This window comes from Martes martes (genome assembly GCF_963455335.1).
Source record: "Martes martes genome assembly, chromosome: 11".
In the NCBI taxonomy this organism is placed as follows: Eukaryota; Metazoa; Chordata; class Mammalia; order Carnivora; family Mustelidae; genus Martes; species Martes martes.
The window spans coordinates 10,791,604-10,813,300 of record NC_137899.1 but is presented as its reverse complement, the minus strand read 5'-3'; positions in this window follow the sequence as shown (position 1 = coordinate 10,813,300).

The following is a 21,697-nucleotide window of genomic DNA, read 5'->3' as shown; positions in this document are numbered from 1 at the left end:
CCCACGAAGATGGAGAAGAGGAAGCTGGAGCGTAGAAATGAAGCCGGGGAAGGAAAGGCTGTTACAGAATGGAGTGGTCATAGTTCAAATACAAAGAAAGGTTAAATGAGATGAGGATTAAAAAGTAGCTAACGAATTTGGCAATTTGGCTTCCTGAATAAACATTTATTGAGCCTCTAATAGGGGTCAAGCACTGTTCCAGATGCTGAGGAGAAGACGAGGAAGGCAGGAGCTAAACATGATGCGTCTCTAACTTGAATGTGAATCTCACTTGCCTGGGAATCGGGGTGTCATGCATGGTCTGCTGCAGGAGCCGGCAGAGGGCCTGAGATCCTGCATTTCTAACAAGCCCCCTAACTGATACGATGCTGTCCTTCTGTAGGTCCCACCTTGACCCTCAGGAGGTCAGACAGTATGACCATATAGCTCATAATGCGTTGGCTTTCACTCTCAGTGAAAGAGTGGGAACGATTGGTGTCTTTGGAAAGCAGTTTTAGGGGAAAGTGGGACTGCAGTTGGTTTATACTGGGAAGTCAGAGAGTGGAGATGAAATATTGAAAGGAAGGAGAGTTTGGGCTGAAACGGGAACTTTCTGGCAGCTCGGATGGCTGTACGTGTACCACTGTGGTCAGCCAACCATAACGAGCAGAAGGGTTTTCCAGGTAATGCCTTCTGTCCCTCAACCATCCCTTCCCTCCTGCCATCTTCTTCAAACATAGCATGTGCCCTTTTCGTGGCCTCTCTAGTCTTCACCAGGTATATTGCTTAGAATTTGGTCTATTGAAGCATACAATTATGTAAGCAAAACCCAAACAGATTGTACTTGAAACATTCACGTACGATTCATTTGAGAATTTGGATGTTGATTTCTTGGGCCGGTGGCTTATATGTCAACATTTTTTTTTTATTAATTTAGCCTCAAATTATCTGCACCATAAGTTTTAACTGATTTCCTTAAACTGGTTATACAGGGGCAGGTCTAATGTGGTCTAATGCTTGGTTTTCCAAGGCCTGGGGGTAGAGGTAGTTGCTAACGTCATTCTTTTGTTTTGTTTTGAGGGGGTATTGGCAAGGTGTGTAGAGTAGGAAAAGAGGGGAGAGAATGAACAGTATCAACTTTCTTCTGTGCTCACTGAGCTAAGATGCGATGTCTCTCCTCTGTTCTGACTCGCATAAGAGTTTGCCCAGGACTGATTTGGACTAGTCGGTATGCATTTCCAGGCTACCTGTTGATGAAGAACTTGTAACCCTGACACCATACCATTATGGTCCAATGTATTGAAATGCTACAAGTCCCATCCAGTTGCAAACATCCTTAGATTTCGGGGGGGGGGGGGGACAAAGCAAACAACAGAAAGAGAAAAATGCAAAATATTTCGCTTCTTTTCAACTGACAGCCAGTTTTCTGTCTCTTGTTCCTTTTAAGTTTTTTGTATATGATCCAGTACTTAATTTTTTGATGGATTGACATGACACCCAAATTATTAGAAAAGGATGAGAAATCCTTGATGCTGTATCCAGCAGGGGCTACCGAACACTCCCCCACCCCGACCATCCCTAAAAATCGGCTCCCTCCCAGGGAAGATAGACATAACATGTTAAGTCTGGAGTTCCAGCTCTGGGCAGGCTTCCTGTAGGGGGAGTTTCTCTTTCCAGACTGTTTGATTGTCCTGACAGCACAGTGGCAACGCAGAATGAAATGTGAACTTGCCCTTGGTAGAATTACAATTCTGTTTCTGAGTCTCCCTTCCTGATCCATCAATCAGGATAGAGCCAGACTTCTGATAGAAATCTGTACAACTAAGAAATGCAGTGAGTACTCGTTGCAGAGTTTGGGTCTACAGGTCAATGGACAGAACGCTCTAGAAAAGAGATTCAAGATTTTAACTGTCGATTACTACAAGTATATTCTTTAACTAAAATAAATAAGTAAATAAATAAATAAATAGCCCATTTGAAGCTTGTAGTTTTCAGTCCTCTTCTAAAGACCCCCAAATCTCAAATTGGTAATTAAACTACAGAACTGTAAAAGTTTCTACAGTTTTTCCCTCAATGCATCCCTGGAAATCTTCTTGAGGAGCAAATCATCATAAAGTTGCTCATATTTTCCTATAGGGACAGCGGCATAATTGGGAGTTGAGATACTGACTAAGGATTTGGAGTAAAATAAATCATAAATTTATGGCCACCAATCTACCATGAATGCAAAGCCGTAACTGCTATAAACCTCAGTGATCACTTAACATTTTAAAATTATGTTCTAAGTCACAGAGGCCTGTAATTTTATGACTGCAAGGGACCTCAGTGATTATCTCATCCAGCCCATGATTTGGAGATAAGGAAATTTAAATCAGAGGAGATTAAGCGATTCGCTTAATTTAGTTAGAAGCAGAGTCATAACCAGATCCCCATTTCCCCTCCTCCGCTAAGTCCTTCCTCGACAATACCCTGCAAATTAAACACGTACATACCAATGAGAAAGAAGTAAAAACATGCACAGAGGAGACAGAAGAGTGACTTTTTCATCAGTATGACCCAATATTAGTATTTTTATTATAATAAGATATGAATTTGACATCTACTTAATAATTTTCTTATCCTTTTTAGAATTTAGGAGAATATTTTAGGGGACACGACCCCGTAGTTGTAGTGTAGAAGTCACCAGAGACAACAGGCAGGAGAATGGGTAGGACAGTGTTCCGGGCCATCTGCTTATGGACAATGACATTGGAATTTCATACAGTTTTCATATTTTCTGTGTGTCACAAAATGTTGTTGTTCTTTTGGTTTCTTTCCCCCAATCATTTAAAAATAGAAAAACAGCTCTTTGCTTCAGCTATCCAAAAACAGGTGGAGGCCAAATCCACGCTAACCTGCCTTAGTGGGACAAAAGGGGGAAGGGTTCAAGTTAAAAAGTCCTAGTTTCATCTTTTTTTCATGCCCTGAGGTTGTTGCTTAACTTGGCTGTGTCTTACTTCGACCATCTGTAAATGTGGGTGATACCGGTTACCTTACAGGAAGGCTGTGAGGACCGAGGGGGTTAACACACTGAGGGCTCAGTGTGGAGTCAATACGGCAGCTGCTGAGTGCATGTTAGTTCCCTTTGCCACCTTTCGGCTTCCTAACTCCAGTGCAAACACACACACACATACACACACACACACTCACGCACATGTGCACATCCCTTTTACTCCCCAAGCCCCATGCAATTTCACACAGTCCACACACTTACACTCACTCCTTTTGTAAGTTCATTCCTTTCCTTCTTCCTTCTCCAACCTAACCCATGGCGCTAAAGTATGTGGCGCTTACACAAGACCCAACTGTTGGCCGGAAAATCAGTGTTCTCCATAATATGGACCATTTGTTTTCCCTTTGCTGTTTTCAGCTCTTAAAAGAGAAATAAAGAGAATAACAAGAAACCACAACCAAAACCGTGAATCTTCGGGAGTCCAGATGTAGGAAACAATGGCCAGGTAGACATGTGTGGTCCATTGAGGCAAGAACGAGAAAGCTTTCACAAACTTGTATTACATCAAAGTAGATGTACTTCAATTTGCTGGTGGAGTCAGAGGCCAGAACCTTCCGTAGCCGTCAGTCAGGGGTTATCACTGTGCTGCAAGATCTGGTCCAGATCCTGTGGCCATTTCTCAGGCTCTGGCTCAGGGACCACCTTAACTGACTTCCAAGCAACCAGGGCAATCTCACGCATGACGAATGTGTACACTGTCCACGCCCTGAGAAGTTCCCACAAAGCGTAGCGCATGGCTGACACCAAAGTGCCCCAGACCTTTTTCTGATCCATGGACCACTCTGAGGGGGACGCAAAGTCACACAAGGGCAATTGGATGCACTTGTAGGAAGGGAGGGGATGCCATTTTCCTCCACATAAAGGCCAGGTTGAGACAAAGGAGAGTCAGTGGGCAAATTGTGAATGCTTATCTCTGTAATCAGACTTCCAGAAACCTGTTAGAAAAGTTGTTAATCTCCTCCTGTCTTCCTGTGTCACTGCTATGGGAACAGGAGACAGAATGGGGTTCTTCCATTCAGGTACATCCGTTGACCGGTCATTGAGGACCAGGCGCCATGACAGGTGCTGGGAATTCATAAGCCAAAGCAACAGTTCCTGCTTTGCCCTAATGAGGCAGCGGTGGGCAATCGACAAGAAAGTGAAAGTTTCCACTCTCTGTGATAAGTGACACGACACCATGGGCTCCTGGAGCTCCCAAGGGAATCTGTTGGCCTCATCTACAGTGGGCGAGGAAGGTCAGCTGGAGGAAATGACATAACCTGAGGTCATAAGGTTGAGTATGATCCCGCTAGGCAAAGGGAGGATAAGAAGGGGCAGAGAGGGAAGAAGGAGGGAGACAGAAGCACCCACAACAGCTGACATCGTTTGGGGGCTTCCTATATGCCAGGCATCATTCTGAGATGTCTATGTGTACGAGGTAGTTATGATGATGATGCCCTTGTTACGTGATAAAACAGAGAGGTTAGGTAACCAGCTCAGGGTTCACAGCCAGTAAGTGGCAAAGCTGGGGTTCAAACCAGGCATTCTGGTCCCAAAGCCTCCACTTTTACCCACTGCACAGAGAAGCAGCAGGAGAGAGGATGGGGTGTTCAGAAGTAACTCCCAGTTATCTAGTACAGCTGAACAGGGACACCCCTACGAAGTAGATGTACTGAAAATTGAACACTCTTCATTTAGAGCTAAACTGTGTGGAGATGGGCTCTCACCTCATTCTGATCATAGTACACACATGGACGGCCCGCTGGAGAAGCTGGGTAGAATTTGGGGGCATCTCTGTGATGCTTGATGAAAAATCAGTTACATTTTCTTTATATTACATAATTATGGCAAAAATAAAATAAAAAATAGTAAAGAAAATTTTAATATAAATTTATATAAAATCTCTAAGTAATGTCTTTCCAACATTTTCCGTGAAGAACTTGGCTTGTTTCCATCAACATAGCTTTTTTAAAACCGGTTTTATGCTTCAAACATCTATCAGGAGCCCCTCCCAAGAATTTTTAAGGGTCATCTCTTCAAAGTCTTGATAATCACCATGACAAGAAACTTACCCACACAGGTAATAAAACATTTAAAACGTTTTATTTTACAACCATTCAAAATGGTACGAAAGTTAAAAATTGTATTAAACTATCCAAAAGCCTTTCTTGTTTTTCACTGACAAAGGTGGACGTGAGAATGGATTTCCAAAGCGGTCTGAGGGTGACAAAGCATTTCGAGGTATGGATGAAACTTGTCTGGGCAGAAGGCTCAGGGCGTGTCAGGGCGGCCACTGAGCAGCCCGCTGAGCCCCCTCAAGGGACAGTCATGTCAGCTGAACCCGACAGATGTATTCACTTATGGATGGCAGAGTTTCCTGGCCGACCTCCTCTCCCACCCTGCCCCTCAAGCATCAGCATCTGGGCTGGTTCCCCATGCCTCGGGGGCACACCTGCACCTTGTCCCCAATGCGCGGTGGCACCCTCCGCAGCTGCCACTGAGGCGGACACCCAGGGACTCTCCACTCCTGCAGTAGGACTGACTGGGGTCTGTCCTCGGACCCCTCTGTTACCCGCTGAGGAGCCCCGGACCGGGCTGCTCACAGCCTTAGGCCACCGGGCTGGCTTCCCCACGACCGAACCAATTGATTTCTGGGAGCACATCTGTAACTCATTCGGGGCTCACCGACTGGGAAGTTCTGAATTAAACAGCGCTTAAGCATGAAGGCTGTGGAGCCAGACGGCCTCGATCGGAGGAGTCCCGGCTTCTCCTTCTCTCAGCTCTGTGTCTTCTGGGTAGGTTAATTAAATTTTTTTATTTCCCGGCTTTCTCGCGTGTAAGCTCACAGGCTCTCTGGGAGTTCAGTGACTTCGCACTTGAAGTGCTTTAAACCTGTTCTGGAAGGATGAGAAGGGCTGGGTAAGGGGGAGTCACGGTTGTGACTCCCCAATCCTTGAATTCAGCCTTGCTTGTTTAGTGATGGAATTCAGCCATGGGCTTCATTGATGAAGGCTTTGAGCTCTCAGGCCTTTTCTCTTTTAATCTCAAATAATCACATAATGTTTTATGTATCTGGTCATTCATTTAACAAACCTGCATATTACCACTCCTGAACCAAGTGCTTATGGTTATAGAGATGAAACATGGTTCTTGTGTTCACGGAGCAGACAGTCCAGCAGGGAAGAAAGATACCAAACATTATACAGACTGACTGCGCTAAGTGTCAGGAAAGGAAACACAGGACCCCAAACGAGAGCTTACCAGGGTCATTTCCTGCCTTCATTCCACTTGGAGGGTGGTGGGCGATTTCCCTTTGAGCAAGGGACAGTTAATCTGAAGGCATGCTGGGTAGGATTTGGCAAAGACGTGGGCAGGAACAGGGAAGGAATTCTAGGCTAAAGAAATCACATCCACGAGGCCTTCCGGCCACATCAGAAATAGAGAAACCAATAGGCCGAGCATCATGAGCCTGTGTGGACAGGAGTGGCCGGGTTAGTAAGCTAACCTGGTAGGCTGGGTTCATATGAAATGGTCAGATCTCGCCAGGCCCTTCTGGGCCATCTCTAGGAGTTTCATTTTCACCTAAGGTTTGGAAGAGTTTTGAGGGAGTAGAAATATGAGTCACACTGATGGATTAGAAGACAAGGGAAGCTGGTTAGTGGCTATTTGCAGTAACTCCAAGGGAGGGATGCTGGTGGATTAAACCCCCCGGGGAACAAGGAGACAGGGAGAAGCAGACGGATGATGGTATATTTTGCAAATTGTATTGATGGGATCTGGTTAAAAATGTGGAGGCAAGGTGAGGAAGAGGGAGGAGAGAATGATGATTCTCAGTTGTCTGTCTTGAGCAAATAGGTGGACGGTGGTGTCCTTCTACTGGGATTTGAGAAGGAAGATAAGGAATTTAATTTTGGACATGCATTTGCAGGACTTGTGAGATAGCTAGGTGAAGCTGTCTGGATACGCAGTTGACTCTGTCTGTACAATAGTGAAGTCCAAACTTTTTTAAAGAGAAAGAAGTCATCCACTCATGGTTGGCTTTCAAAGTCACTGGAATGAATGAGATCACCTGGACTAGCATGCCGTGGGAAGGACAGGGCGGCTCCATTCAAGGTCTTGAACTGCCTCGTGTAGAGTAAATGCAGGTGAACCAGTGGCCACAAAGCGAGGAAGAAACCCTATCTTATAGGATGGAGAAAAGAGAGTATTTCCAAAAGGACAACTGGTCTACTGAGTTGAATGCTGCTGAGCAGTCAAAGAAGATAAGCGGTTAAAGGAGCCGCGGATTTGGCAACGGAAGTTATTAATGACGCTGGCCAGAACTGTTTCTGTGAACCAGTTAGAGAAGGGTCGGGCTGGAGGGAGGAGGAAGAGGGGAAGCTGGAGTGTTCCTTTGAACCTATTCTCTATTCCCTGCCCTATATTTCTCCTTCCTTTTGTTACCAGAATTATTGAAATGATAGCCTGCTTCTGCTGTCACCTCTCCTACCCACATGTTCCTTCCTCCATTTCCAGCCAAAACCATTCACACATTTATGAAATGTGTTTCCCACTTCCAGAAGGCATCCCTGGCAGTCTTCATGAGAAGCCCCATAATCTCTGACTTCATTTGGTAAGTAGGAAAATAAATCCCTTCTATTTTTAGTAGGCATTTTCAGGTACCAGGTACGGAAGTAAAAGTGATACACTCTTGACCAGCTCCCAGTGGGAGCCAGAGATAAGTGTGACAGTGGTGGTGGGCAGAACACTGTGTATTTCATTATATCATCTAGAACAGTGGTGCTCCCTTTTTCCTATCTTAATCCCACAGTGAGTAGCTTTCACATGTATGACAAGTTTCATGAATTTATTCTACTCCTTTCCATTTTAGTCAAGAAAGCATGGCCTACTGGAGTGCAAACAGGAGAAAGTGACATTTTGGTGACACGTTTGAACCCATCCTAATTAATTAAAAAGGCAAATGTTCACAAACTTAAGGATTTATTTTTAATAACACATCCCCTGTGATATACACAGACTGGAGGAAAGAAGACAAGCACAGTTGGGAGGCTCAGAGATGCAGGGCTGGGTAGCTGCATACTGCAGGTAGGGGAGAGGTGGGAGAGAAAGGTGAGGCAGGAAGCATAGACAAGGAACCCGCTCATGCCTTTGTGCCAATGGAAAGTTGTCATCCAGTGGAGAGAGGGGGAAGCCACGGAAGGAGGAGGACTTTTGGAGTCTGGATTGAATGAGGACAGGCTGGGAGCATGGAGGTGGGTTAAGGGGATATGCAGTAGTTCAGTGGGAAGTGATGCAGGCCCAAACTAAGGGACACCGTGGAAAAGAAGGGGACACATCTGAAAGAGAGACAAACATCATATATAAAAACTCCTGAGGGTCCTCATGTGGCTACATGATCCCGTTGTCCCCAGTAAAGTGCTTCATTCTGCTGCTTTTTCAACTTCGCATTCATCTAGCTCTTGCTCTCTGGTTCACAGCACGACAAGTTAGATTGAGAGGAAATCTCGTTCTTTTTTTGTTTTGCTGTTGTTGTTGTTGTTGTTTTCTTTTTATGATCCCTTTGAAAATGCACCAGCTCCCATGGCATCAACCTATGTCTTGGTGCTGATGGCTCCCACCCAACCTACTGGAAGCCCCAAATCACCATGAGCCAACCGGAATGTAGATCTTTTCACCTTGACCGTCACACTAGCTGATTTTTAACATTTTGGGTTTCCCTCAAGGGTACTAATCTTCCTACTCGCTGAAATTCACAACTTCAATTTAATTTAAAATTATTCTCTTCATCTCAAATTCACTGTGCAAGTAAGCAGTGAGCTTACTAAGCAGGGCACAAGTTGCTTCAGATTTTTCCTTCAAAATGCCTCTTACGTGCATCTTTTCTTCTTCTGTAGCACTCCGTCACTTACCACAGTGCTAGGTATAATGTAGGCACTCAATATTTATTGACTGACTGGCTGTCCACCTAAATCTTGAACTTTAAACCTTGATACCTCAATCCTCGTTACAGCCTCCTAAAATGGCTGTCATCTGTTTGCCCCCCTTGAAGGAAAGCTTTCCAATAGCTTCCCACTGCCCCTAGAATAAAATCCAAATCCCATAATCTGGCCCCAACTACCTGTGTGAATTTATTAGAGTCTCAAGGGGTCAAAGAGAGTGGAGGGAACCTCAGGGATGCTAGGCAGATATGAGTATCCTTCATTTATTCTATCGGTCTTCTGTGCTATTGCAAAACATTATTCAAAGAACCACTTAATGTTGGACTATTTCACTTACAAGTCAGTCTGCTATGGTTGTCTTTTCATTTTCTCCAAACATGGTAATTCATCACCTCAACCCCGCATTCACGTCTCCGTCAAGATACTGAGGTGACCACCATCTTCCAGTGACTCATGCCAGACATGGCTGGTTATTGTGGGCCCCTCCCTCTACCTCACCTCCTTATACACAGCACGATTCCTGTCTGGAGTCAACTCTCTGCCATTCTACTGACAACCCTCATGTAAGACACGTCATTTTTCATTTGCCTTTTCCCCCCAAATTTTATTGTGTAGAATGCAAATAAGATGTGCCATCTTAACCACTTTTAAGTGCAGTTGAATGGCATTAAGTACATTCACACTGTGGTACTACCATCACCACTATCCATCTCCAGAACTCTTTTTGTCTGATGGAACTAAAACTCTCCCTGTTACACGATAACTTCCCATGATCCCTTCTTTCTAGCATGTGGTAACCACCACTCTACTTTTAAAAAGTCTCCCCTTTTCCACCACCCCTAGCCTCTGGTAACCACCATTCTACTTTCCATTTCTATCAATATACAATAGAGTATTATTCAGCCTAAAAAAAAAAAAAAGAAGAAGAAGAAAGAAAGAAAGAAAGAGAGAAAGAAAGAAAGAAAGAAAAGAAATGCTGCTATTTGCAACAACATGGACGAAAGTGAAAGGTATTATGCTAAGTGAAATAAGCCAGAAAGACAAATATTACATGATCCGACTTATATTTTTTGCTTGCCTTCTAACTGGTTGCCTTAATCCCAGATTTGCCCTTTTCTCTAACCCATTACCTATCTGCAGCAAATTATAGCCTGAGGGCCAAATCCTGCCCCCCCCCCCACTTATTTTTGTAAATAAAGCTTATTGGAGCCCAACCAACGTCATCTGTTTACATTTCTGCCAGGGGCAGCTTTTGAGCCACAAAGACAACACTAAGTAGTTGCCCGAAGTTCCTTGACAGCTGTCTTCCCCCTTTGCCACACTCCATCTGCACTAACATCTTTTGTGTTCTTCATGGCCTGCCAGTCTCCTTCTCGCACTCAAGATCCTCATCCATGTGATTCTTGCTGGCTAGGATACTATTTATGCTTTTCCCTGCTTTCTGCTCTCCCTTCACCCACTGTCACATTACATGGCAAAATCCTAGTCCTCTTTCAGATCAAAAAGTCAGTGTCTTGAGGGGTGGAGCAAGATGGTGGAGGAGTAAGAGGCCTAAATTTCGTCAGGTCCCAGGAATTGAGCCAGATAGCTCTCGAACCATTCTGAACACCTATAAACTGAACAGGAGATTGAAGAGAAGAATACCTGCAATTCTGGGAACAGAAAAGTGACCACTTTCTGGAAGGAAGGACATGCGGAGAAGTGAATCTGAGGTGATATACGGGAAGATAGACCGAGGGGGAGGGGCCGGCTTCCCGCAAGTGAGAGAGCAGCGGAGCACAAAATCGGAACTTTTAGAAGTCTGCTCCACCGAGGCTAAGTGGGGGTGGAGAGGGGTGGGGTGGGTGGAGCCCTCGTGGGGACAGGGCTGTCTCAGGACCCATGAGGTCACAGAAAGACCGGGGGTGTCTGAGTGCAGCCGAGTTCCCAGGTATCAGAGCGGGGCAGCCGGCTGCAGAGACGGAGCTGACCAATGGGCTCTCAGCTCGGGGCTACCTTAAACCATGATCCGAGGCACAGTTGGGCCACTGCTCTTTGACTAAGGACCCCACAAGTGGCAGATCTGGGAAGACACCTCCCTTCCTCCTCTGGGAGGAGCAGTGTGGGAGGGCACAGCAGGAATCTGTTGGGTTTGGACCCTCCAAATGGGGCCGTGCACCAGAGATGGAAATGCTCGGTCACAGGCCAGTTGAGCTTCAAGCAGGGCCGGAGACCAGGGAGGCAGGAGGGATTGACTGTTTTCCTCTGAGGGGGCATTGAGGAGTCCGGCCCTGAGCTCTCGACTCCTTCAGGGCTGGAGATTGGGAGGCTGCCCTTTTCATTCCCATCCTCCAGAGCTCTATGAAAAGTGTTCAGGGAACAAAAGCTCCCCAGTGCAAAACCAAGCAGAATGCTTAGCCCGGCCCCTGGCAAGGGCAGTGCAATTCTGCCTCAGGCAAAGACATTTGAGAATCACTGCAACAGGGCCCTCCTCCAGAAGATCAGCAAGACCAACTTCATAGATCAACGAGAACTCTGGAACTCCAGAACTAGGGGAATGTAACACGTAGAATTCATGGCTTTTCCCCCATGATTCCTTAGTCTTTCAAAATAAAATTTTTTTAGTTATTTTTTCTTATTCTATTTTTTAAATTTTTCCTCTTTTTTATTTTAACCTTTTTAAACTATTTCATCTTATCAATACCTTTTTAAAAAAATCTTCTTTAAATTTTCATTGTGGTAGTCACATTCTATCCTTTCATTGTATTTAACCTAATTTTATGAATACATATAAGTTTTTTTTTCTTTAAAATTTTGGGATACACTTTCTTCTAACAGATCAAAATATGTCCCTATTCTAGCACATGGCTTTGTTCTACTCTCCAGCCTAATCACATTCTCTCCTTTTTCTCTCTCTTTTTTCAACCAACTTCTTATCTTATTAATTCCTTTTTTAGAATCTTTCTAAATTTTTATCTTTATAGTCATATTCCATCCCTTCATCATGTATACCCATATTTTTGTATATATGTAAATTTTTCTTTCTTAAAAATTTTGGGAAGCAGTTTCTTCTAACAGACCAAAATATACCCAAAATCAAGTGTGTGGCTCTGTTCTATTCACCAGTCTAAATTTTATATATATACACACACACATATGTGTGTGCATATATTTAAATATATAATACATAAGTTGTATAGATTATATATAATTATATATAATACATAAGTTATATATAATGTATAAATTAATAAAAATATAAAAAATATATATGTATATATTTCTCCTTTCTTATCCTCCTGGTTTCAGGTATCTTCTGATTTGGTTAATGTATATTTTTCTGGGGTTGTTGCTACTCTTTTAGTATTTTGTTATCTCATTCATCTATTCTTATCTGGATAAAATGACAAAGTGGAGAAACTCACCCCAAAAAAGAGAATAAGAGACAATACCCATGGCTAGGGACCCAATCAATATGGACATTAGTAAGATGTGAGAACCAGAGTTCATAATGATGATTATCAAGATGCTAGCTGGGCTAGAAAAAAGCATAGAAGGTACTAGAGAATCCCTTTCTGGAGAAGTAAAATCCCTTTCTGGAGAAATAAAACGACTAAAATCTGACTAAGTTGAAAACAAAAAAGCTATTATGAGCTGTAATAAAAAATGGAGGCTCTTACTCCTAGGATAAATGAGGCAGAAGAGAGAATTAGTGATCTAGAAAACCAAATGATGGAGAATAAAGAAGCTGAGAAAAAGAGAGATAAAAAATGACTGGACCATGAGGGGAGAATTTAAGAGATAAGTGACACCATAAGATAAAATAATATTAAAATAATTGGGATCCCAGGAGAAGAAGAAAGATAGAGAGGGGCAGAAGGTTTATTGGAGCAAATTGTAGCAGAGAATTTCCCTAATTTGGGAAGGAAACAAACATCAAAATCCAGGAGGCACAGAGAACCCCCCTCACAATCAATAAAAATAGGTCAACACCCCATCATCTAATAGTAAAACTTAGAATTCTCAGAGACAAGGAGAAAATCCTGAAAACAGCTTGGGAAAAGCAATCTGTAACTAACAATGGTAAAAATATTAGATTGACAGCAGACCTATCCACAGAGACCTAGCAAGCCAGAAAGAACTGGCATGATATATTTGGAGCACTAAATGAATAAAATCTGTAGTCAAGAATACTATATCTGGGGCACCTGGGTGGCTCAGTGGGTTAAGCCTCTGCCTTCAGCTCAGGTCAAGGTCTCATGGTCCTGGGATCAAGCCCTGCATCGGGCGCTCTGCTCAGCGGGGAGCCTGCTCCCCACCCAACCTGCCTCTCTGCCTACTTGTGATCTCTCTCTCTGTGTCAAGTAAATAAATAAAATCTTAAAAAAAAATACTATATCCCTCTAGGCTGTCATTGAAAACAGAAGGAGAGATAAAAAGCTTCCAGGACAAACAAAAACTAAAAGAATTTGCAAACACCAAACCAGCCCTACAGGAATTACTGAAAAGGGTCCTCTAAGCAAAGAGAGAGCCTAAAAGTAACAGACCAGAAAGGAACAGAGACAATATACAGTAACAGTCACCTTACAAGCAATACAATGGCACTAAACTCATACCTTTCAGTAGTTACCCTGAATGTAAATGGGATAAATGCTCCAATCAAAAGACATGGGGTATCAGAATGGATTAAAAAAAACAAGACCCAGGAGCGTTTGGGTGGCTCAGTGGGTTAAGCCTCTGCCTTTGGCTCAGGTCATGATCCCAAGGTCCTGGGATTGAGGCCCGCGTTGGGCTCTCTGCTCAGCATGGAGCCTGCTTCCCCCTCCCCCTCTGCCTGCCTCTCTGCCTTCTTGTGATCTCTCTCCCTCTGTCAAATAAATAAATAAAATCTTTAAAAAAAAAAAAAGACCCATTTATATGCTGTCTGCAAGACACTCATTTTAGACCCAAAGACAACTCCAGATTTAAAGCGAGGGGTGGAAAACAAGTTACCATGCTAATGGACATCAAAAGAAAGCTGAGGTGGCAATCCTTGTATCAGAAAAATTAGATTTTAAGCCAAATACTATAATAAGAGATGAGGAAGGATACTATATCACACTTAAAGGGTCTGTCGAACAAGAAGATCTAACAATTTTAAATATCTATACTCCTAACATGTGAGCAGGCAACTATATAAACCAATTAATAACAAAATCAAACAAACACATTGGCAATAATACAATGATAGTAAGGGACTTTAACACCCTTCTCACTGAAATGGGCAAGTCATCTAAGCAAAAGATCAATGGGAAAATAAAGGCTTTACTGACACACTGGACCAGATGTACATCACAGATATATTCAGAACATTCCATCCCAAAACAACAGAATACACATTCTTCTCTAGTATACATGGAACATTCTCCAGAATAGATCACATCCTGGGCCACAAATCAGGTCTCAACAGGTATCAAAAGATTGGGATCATTCCCTGCATATTTTCAGACCACAATGCTTTGAAACTATAACTCAACCACAAGAGGGAAGTTGGAAAGAACTCAAATACATGGAGGCTAAAGAGCATCCTACCAAAAAATGAATGGGTCAACCAGGAAATTAAAGAAGATTTTTAAAAAATCATGGAAAGAAGTGAAAATGAAAACACAACTCTTCAAAATCTTTGGGCTGTAGCAAAGGTGGCAAAGAGGAACGTATATAACAACACAAGCCATTCTGAAGAAAGAAGAAAGGTCTCAATTACACAACCTAGCCCAATGCCCAAAGGAGCTAGAGAAAGAGCAGCCAATAAAGCCTAAACCCAGCAGGAGAAGAGAAATAATAAAGATCAGAGCAGAAATCAATGAAATAGAAACCAAAAGAACATTAGAAGAGATCAATGAAACTAGGAACTGGTTGGAAAGAATTAATATGATTGATAAACTCCTGGCCAGACTTACCAAAAACAAAACAGAAAGGATGCAAATTAATAAAATCATGAATGAAAGAGGAGAGATCACAACTAACACCAAGAAATATAAACAATTATAAGAACATATTATAAGCAACTATACACCAGCAAATTTGACAATCTGGAAGAAATGGATGAATTCCTAGAGACATATAAATGACCAAAACTGAACCAGGAAGAAATAGAAAACCTGAGCAGACCCACAACCAGTAAGGAGATTGAAGCAGTCATCAAAAATCTCCCAACAAACAAGAGCCCAGGGCCAGACGGCTTCCCAGGGGAATTCTACCAAACATTTAAAGAAGAATTAATACTTATTCTGAAACTGTTCCAAAAAATAGAAATGGAGGGAAAACTTCCAAACTCATTTTATGAAGCCAGCATTGCCTTGATCCCCAAACCAGACAAAGACCCCATCAAAAAGGAGAATTACAGACCAATATCCCTGATGAACATGGATGTAAAAATTCTCACCAAAATGCTAGCCAAATAGATCCAACAGTACATTAAAAGGATTATTCAGCATGACCAAGTGAGATATATTCCTGGGCTGCAAGATTGGTTCAATATCCACAAATCAATCAATGTGATACAATAATTAATAAAAGAAAGAACAAGAACCATATGATATTCTCAATAGATGCTGAAAAAACATTTGACTAGGTATAGCACCCTTTCTTGATAAAAACTCGAAACAGTGTAAGGATAGAGGGTACATACCTCAATATTATCAAAGCCATCTATGAAAAACCCACAGCAAATATCATTCTCAATGCGGAGAGCTTTCCCCTATGGTCAGGAACACAGCAGGGCTGTCCACTATCACCACTGCTATTCAACATGTACTAGAAGTCCTAGCCTCAGCAATCAGACAACAAAAAGAAATAAAAGGTGTCTGAATTGGCAAGGAAGAAGTCAAACTCTCACCCTCTGCAGATGATATGATACTTTATGTGGAAAACCCAAAAGACTCCACTCCCAAACTGTTAGAACTCATACAGGAATTCAGTAAAGTGTCAGGATATAAAATCAATGCACAGCGATCAGTTGCATTTCTATACACCAACAAGCAGACAGAAGAAAGAGAAATTAAGGAGTCAGTCCCATTTACAATTATACAGAAAACCGTAAGATACTTAGGAATAAACCGAAGAGGCAAAGAATCTGTACTCAGAAAACTATAAAGTACTCATGAAAGAAGTTGAGGAAGACACAAAGAAATGGAAAAACATTCCATGCTCATGGATTGGAAGACAAATATTGCAAAAATGTCTATGCTACCTAGAGCAATCTACACATTTAATGCAGTCCCTATCAAAATACCATCAACATTTTTCAAAGAAATGGAACAAATAATCCTAGAATTTATATGGAACCAGAAAAGACCTTGAATAGCCAGAAGAATGTTGAAAAAATAAAAACCAAAGTTGGTGGCATCACAATTCCAGACTTCAAGCTCTATTACAAAGTTGTAATCACCAAGACAGTAGGGTACTGGCACAAAAACAGACACATAGATCAATGGAACAGAATAGAGAACCCAGAAATGCACCTTCAACTCTATCGTCAACTAACCTTTGACAAAGCAGGAAAGAATGTCCGATGGAAAAAAGACAGTCTCTTCAACAAATGGCGTTCGGAAAATTGGACAGGCACATGTAGAAGGATGAAACTGGACCATTTCTTTACACCACACTCAAAAATTGACTCAAATGATGAAAGGCCTCAATTCAATAGGAATCAATCAAAATTCTTGAAGAGAACACAGGCAGTAACCTCTTTGACCTCAGCCACAGCAACTTCTTCCTAGAAACATCACCAAAGGCAAGGGAAGCAAGGACAAGAATGAACTATTGGGACCTCATCAAAATCAAAACTTTTGCACAGCAAAGGAAACAGTCAAGAAAACCAAAAGAGAACAAACAGAACGTGAGAAGATATTTGCAAATGATGTATCAGATAAAGGGCTAGTATCCAAAATCTACAAAGAACTTATCAAACTCAACACCTAAAGAACAAATAATCCAATTAAAAAATGGGCAGAAGACACGAACAGACATTGCTGCAAAGAATACATCCAAGTGACCAACAGACACATGAAAAAGGGCTCAACATCACTTGGCATCAGGGAGATACAAATCAAAACCACAGTGAGATACCACCTCACACCAGTCAGAACAGGTAAAATTAACCAATTAGGAAATGACAGGCATTGACGAGGATGAGGAGGAAGGGGAACCCTCTTACATTGTTGGTGGGAATGCAAGCAGGTACAACCACTTTGGAAAACAGTGAGGAGGTGCCTCAAAAGGCTGAAAATGGAGCTAACCTACGACCCAGCAATCTCAGTACTTGGTATCTACCCTCAAGATACAAATGTAGTGATCCGAAGGGTCACGTGCCCCTGAATGTTTTTAGCTGCTATGTCCACAATAGCCAAACTATGGAAAGAGCTTAGATGTCCATCAACAGATGAATGGATAAAGAAGATGTGGTTTATATATACAATGGAATAGTATGCAGCCATCAAAACCCCTAAATCTTGCCATTTGCAACAACGTGGATAGAACTAGAGGGTATTATGCTAAGTGAAATAAGTCAATCAGAGAAAGACAATTATATGATCTCTCTGATGTGAGGAATTTGAGAGAAGGGTCCAGGGGGGGGGGGAAGAGAGGGAAAAATGAAACAAGATGGGATCAGGAGGGAGACAAACCATAAGAGACTCTTAATCTCAGGAAACAAATGGATGGTTGTTGGACTGGGGGACTGGGTTGATGGTTGGGGGACTGGGAGGGCTGTGTTATGGACATTGGGAAGGGTATATGCTATGGTGAATGCTGTGAGTTGTGTAAGACTGATGATTCACAGACCTGTAACCCTGAAACAATAATACAGTATATGTTAATAAAAACAAAAAGTCAGTGTTTTTTCCTTAAAGATGTTTCCATGACCCTCACAGTTTAATTTAGTCACCTTGTTATGCTCTTTCATGGCACTCAGCCTTGTTATTCATAGAAGCAACATTACTGAGGTGTAATTTGCATGCCATCAGCATTGTATGTACATTGTAAGTAGAGAATCCAATACTTTTCAGTAAAGTTATGGTTGTACAACCATCATTGCACCATTTATAATATTTTCATCATCTCAGAAAAAACCCTCAAGACCACTTGCTGTCCATCGCTGCTCCTTCCTCCAGCTTTAGGCATTAACAAACTGCTTTCTGTCTAAATTTGCCTTTCACGGACATTTCATACAAATAGAATCACATAGGGGTACCTGGGAGGCTCAGTTGGTTAAGCATCTTAACTTCAGCTCAGCTCATGTTCCTGAGGTCCTGGGTTCGAGCTCCACATCAGGCTCCCTGCTCAAAGGGATGTTGTTTGTCCTTCTCCTCCTTGCTTGTGCTCTCTTGCTGTCACTCTCTCTAATAAATAAATAAATAAATAAATAAATAAAGTCTTAGAAAAATAGAATTACATAATATGTACTCCTTAATGTCTGAATTCATTTACTGAAGAGGTTTATGAGGTTCACCCATGTTGTATCATATTTACCCTTTTTCATTGCTGCATAGTATTCCATTGTGTGGATTCCCACATTGTGCTTATCCATTGATCAGCTGATGGAAATTTGACTCGTTTTCTATTTTTGGCTAAGACAAATAATGCTATTATGAACATTCATGTACATATCTCCATGCAGACGTGTCTTTTCTTTTCTTTGCGGTATATTTCTAGAAGTGAAATTGCAGGGTATAGGGTAAGTTACATTTTCTTTTTCAAAAAAACTGATAAACTGTTCTTCAAAGTGGCCGTACCATTTTATGTTGTAAACAGCAATGTATGGGGATTCCAGTTTTTCCATATCTCCACCAATACCTGATGCTGTCTTTTTAAATAGTGAGTGTGTAATGATATCCCAGTGTGATTTTAATTTGTATTTCCCCATGAGCAATGACAGTGAGCTTCTTTTCATGTGCATATTAGCCATTTGTATCTCTTCTTTAGTGGAATGTCTACTAAAATATTTTACTTTTTAAAATGACTAAGTTGTCTAAATGAGTTATGAGTGCTTTATATATTATAGATATAAGCCATTTTTGAGATATATGACTTACAAATATTTTCTCCTAATGTGCGGTTCACCTTTGTTTTTTCTGTCTTTTGGAGCACCAAATTTTTCATTTTGACAAATTCCAATTTATCAGTTTTTTCTTTTAGGAATCATGTTTTGTTGTCCTAAGAACTCTTTGTGCATCCCAAGTTCTTAAAGATTTTCTCTGATAATTTCTCCTAGAAGTTCTATAATTTTATGTGTTTGATTTAGGCTTATAATCCAGATTGGGTTAATTTTTATATTTTCAAAGATTCATTTATTTATTTGAGGCAGGGAGGGGCAGAGGGAGAGGGAGAGAATCTAAGCAGACTCCCCGCTGAGTGTGGAGCTGGACGTGGGACTGGGTTCTACAACCCTGAAATCACGGCCTGAGCCAAAATCAAGAGTTGGACATTCAGTTGACTAAGGCGTGGCTTGGGTTTTCCTGGTGTGATGTGAGGGTCCAAGTGCATCCTTGTGTGTGTGGATATCCACTAACTGCAGCACAAATTGCTGACAGACCACCCTTTCTCTTTGGAAGTGTCTTGGCACCCTTGCTGAGCACTGGCTGACATAAATGGATGGACCTATTTCTAGACTCTCAAGTCTATTCCACTGATAGATGGCTGTCCTTTTGTCTCTATTGTCTTGATTTTTGTGGCTTTATAGTAAGTTTTTTTTTTTTTTTACAATTTTATTTATTTATATGAGAGAGAAAGAGAAAGCATGAGAGGAGAGAGGTCAGCGGGAGAAGCAGACTCCCTACTGAGTAGGGAGCCTGATGTGGGACTCGATCCCGGGACTCCAGGATCATGACCTGAGCTGAAGGCAGTCACTTAACTAGCTGAGCCACCCAGGCGCTCCTCTAGTAAGTTTTGATATTTGCTAGTGTATGACTTCCAAATTTGTTCTTTTTTTCCCCCCAAAAATTGTTTTGACCATTCTGGGTCCTTTGTTTTTCATGTACACTTTAGAATCAGCTTGTCAATTGCTTAAAAAAAAAAGTTGTCCCTGGGGATTTTAGTAAGGATTGATTTCAATTTCATTTCAATTATTCAACACTGCTATCATCTGGCTTGTGTGTGTGTGTGTGTGTGTGTGTAAGTGTTTTAAATTTAACTAAATTTAATTCTTTAGAGGTGGGGAAGAGTAGAGGGAGAGACAAGGGGCTCAATCTCAGGACCCTGAGATCATGACCTGAGCTGAAACCAAGTGTCAAATACTTAACTGACTGAATCACCCAGGCACCCCCGAACTGCTATCTTTCTAATTTTAAGTCTTCCAGTCCATGAGCGTGAAATCTTTCTCTATTTATTTAGATCTCTATCAGGTTTTCTCTGCAGTCTTTTGTAGTTTTAAGTGTAAAAGACTTCCATATTATTTGTTAAATCTATTCCTAAATATTTTATTCTTTTTGATACTGTCATGAATTGCATTTTATTAATTTTGTTTTGGAGTTTTCTTTGCTAATAAATAGGAATACTATTTCTACATATTTATAAATATATGTAGCAAATCTATATTTGCTACTAAACGCAAATGTTGTTTCTATAAATATATTTCTATATATTTCAGCTGACTTTTCTAAATTGATCTGGTGATCCTGCATTCTGCAACCTTGTTAAAGTGGTTTATTAATTCTTGTGGTTTTGGGATTTTCTACATACAGTATTATATGATTTGTGAATAAAGGCAGTATTACTTCTTCAATCTAGATGCCTTTAATTTTTTTTATTTTCTTCTTTTTTTCCCTTCCCTTACTGCTGAATCTCTAACACAATGTTGAATAGAACTGGTGAGAGCAGGCCCCTGGTATCAGGAGGGAAGCTTGAGGTCCTTTACTGTTAAGAGTGATGTTAGATATGAGTGTTTCATAGATTCTCTTGATCAGTTGAGGAAGTTCCCTTCCATTCCTAGTGCATTGTTGTTGTTTTATCGTGAATGAATGTTCAGTTTGCCAAATGATTTATCTATACCTACTGAAAGGATTATGTCTTTTTTTTGTCATTGATCCTAATCTTATGGTGTATTACATCTATTGCTTTTTTGGATTTTAAGCCAACCTTTTATTATTGAGATAAAACCCACTTGTTCATGGTGTGTAACTCTTTTTACATGTTGCTGGATTTGGTCTGTTTATGTTTTGTGAAGAGTTTTGTATCTCTGTCCATGAGGAATATTGATCCATAGTTTGCTTGTGGTGTCTTTGTCTCAGCACCCTGTGATTTTCCTTTACAGTCTTGACCATAAAGAGATTAATCAGTATTTCTTTAATATGTGTCTTTCTAACTAGACTGTAAGATTTGTAAGGTTAGAGAATGTGTCCGTCTTGTATATCTCTGGGTATTATACACACTCAAGTCAATTGTTGAATGAATATAAACAGGTATGATACCCAAGTGCTACTATTTTATGTATTGATCTGAACATGATACACATACGACCTGTAAGACTTTAGCATTTTTAGGGCTTTTTGCTGGTACTTAGCTCTGTTCCATATACTGTGGTTCAGTTCATTTTGTCTTTTTTATTGTTGAATGTGTTAATGAAAAGAGTGTAGATATACATATGTCTAAATCTTTTTGTATTTTTTCAAAAGATTTTATTCATCCATTTGACAGACAGAGATCACAAGTAGGCAGAGAGGCAGGCAAAGAGAGAGAGGAGGAAGCAGGCTCCCTGCCGAGCAGAGAGCCCGATGTGGGGCTCGATCCCAGG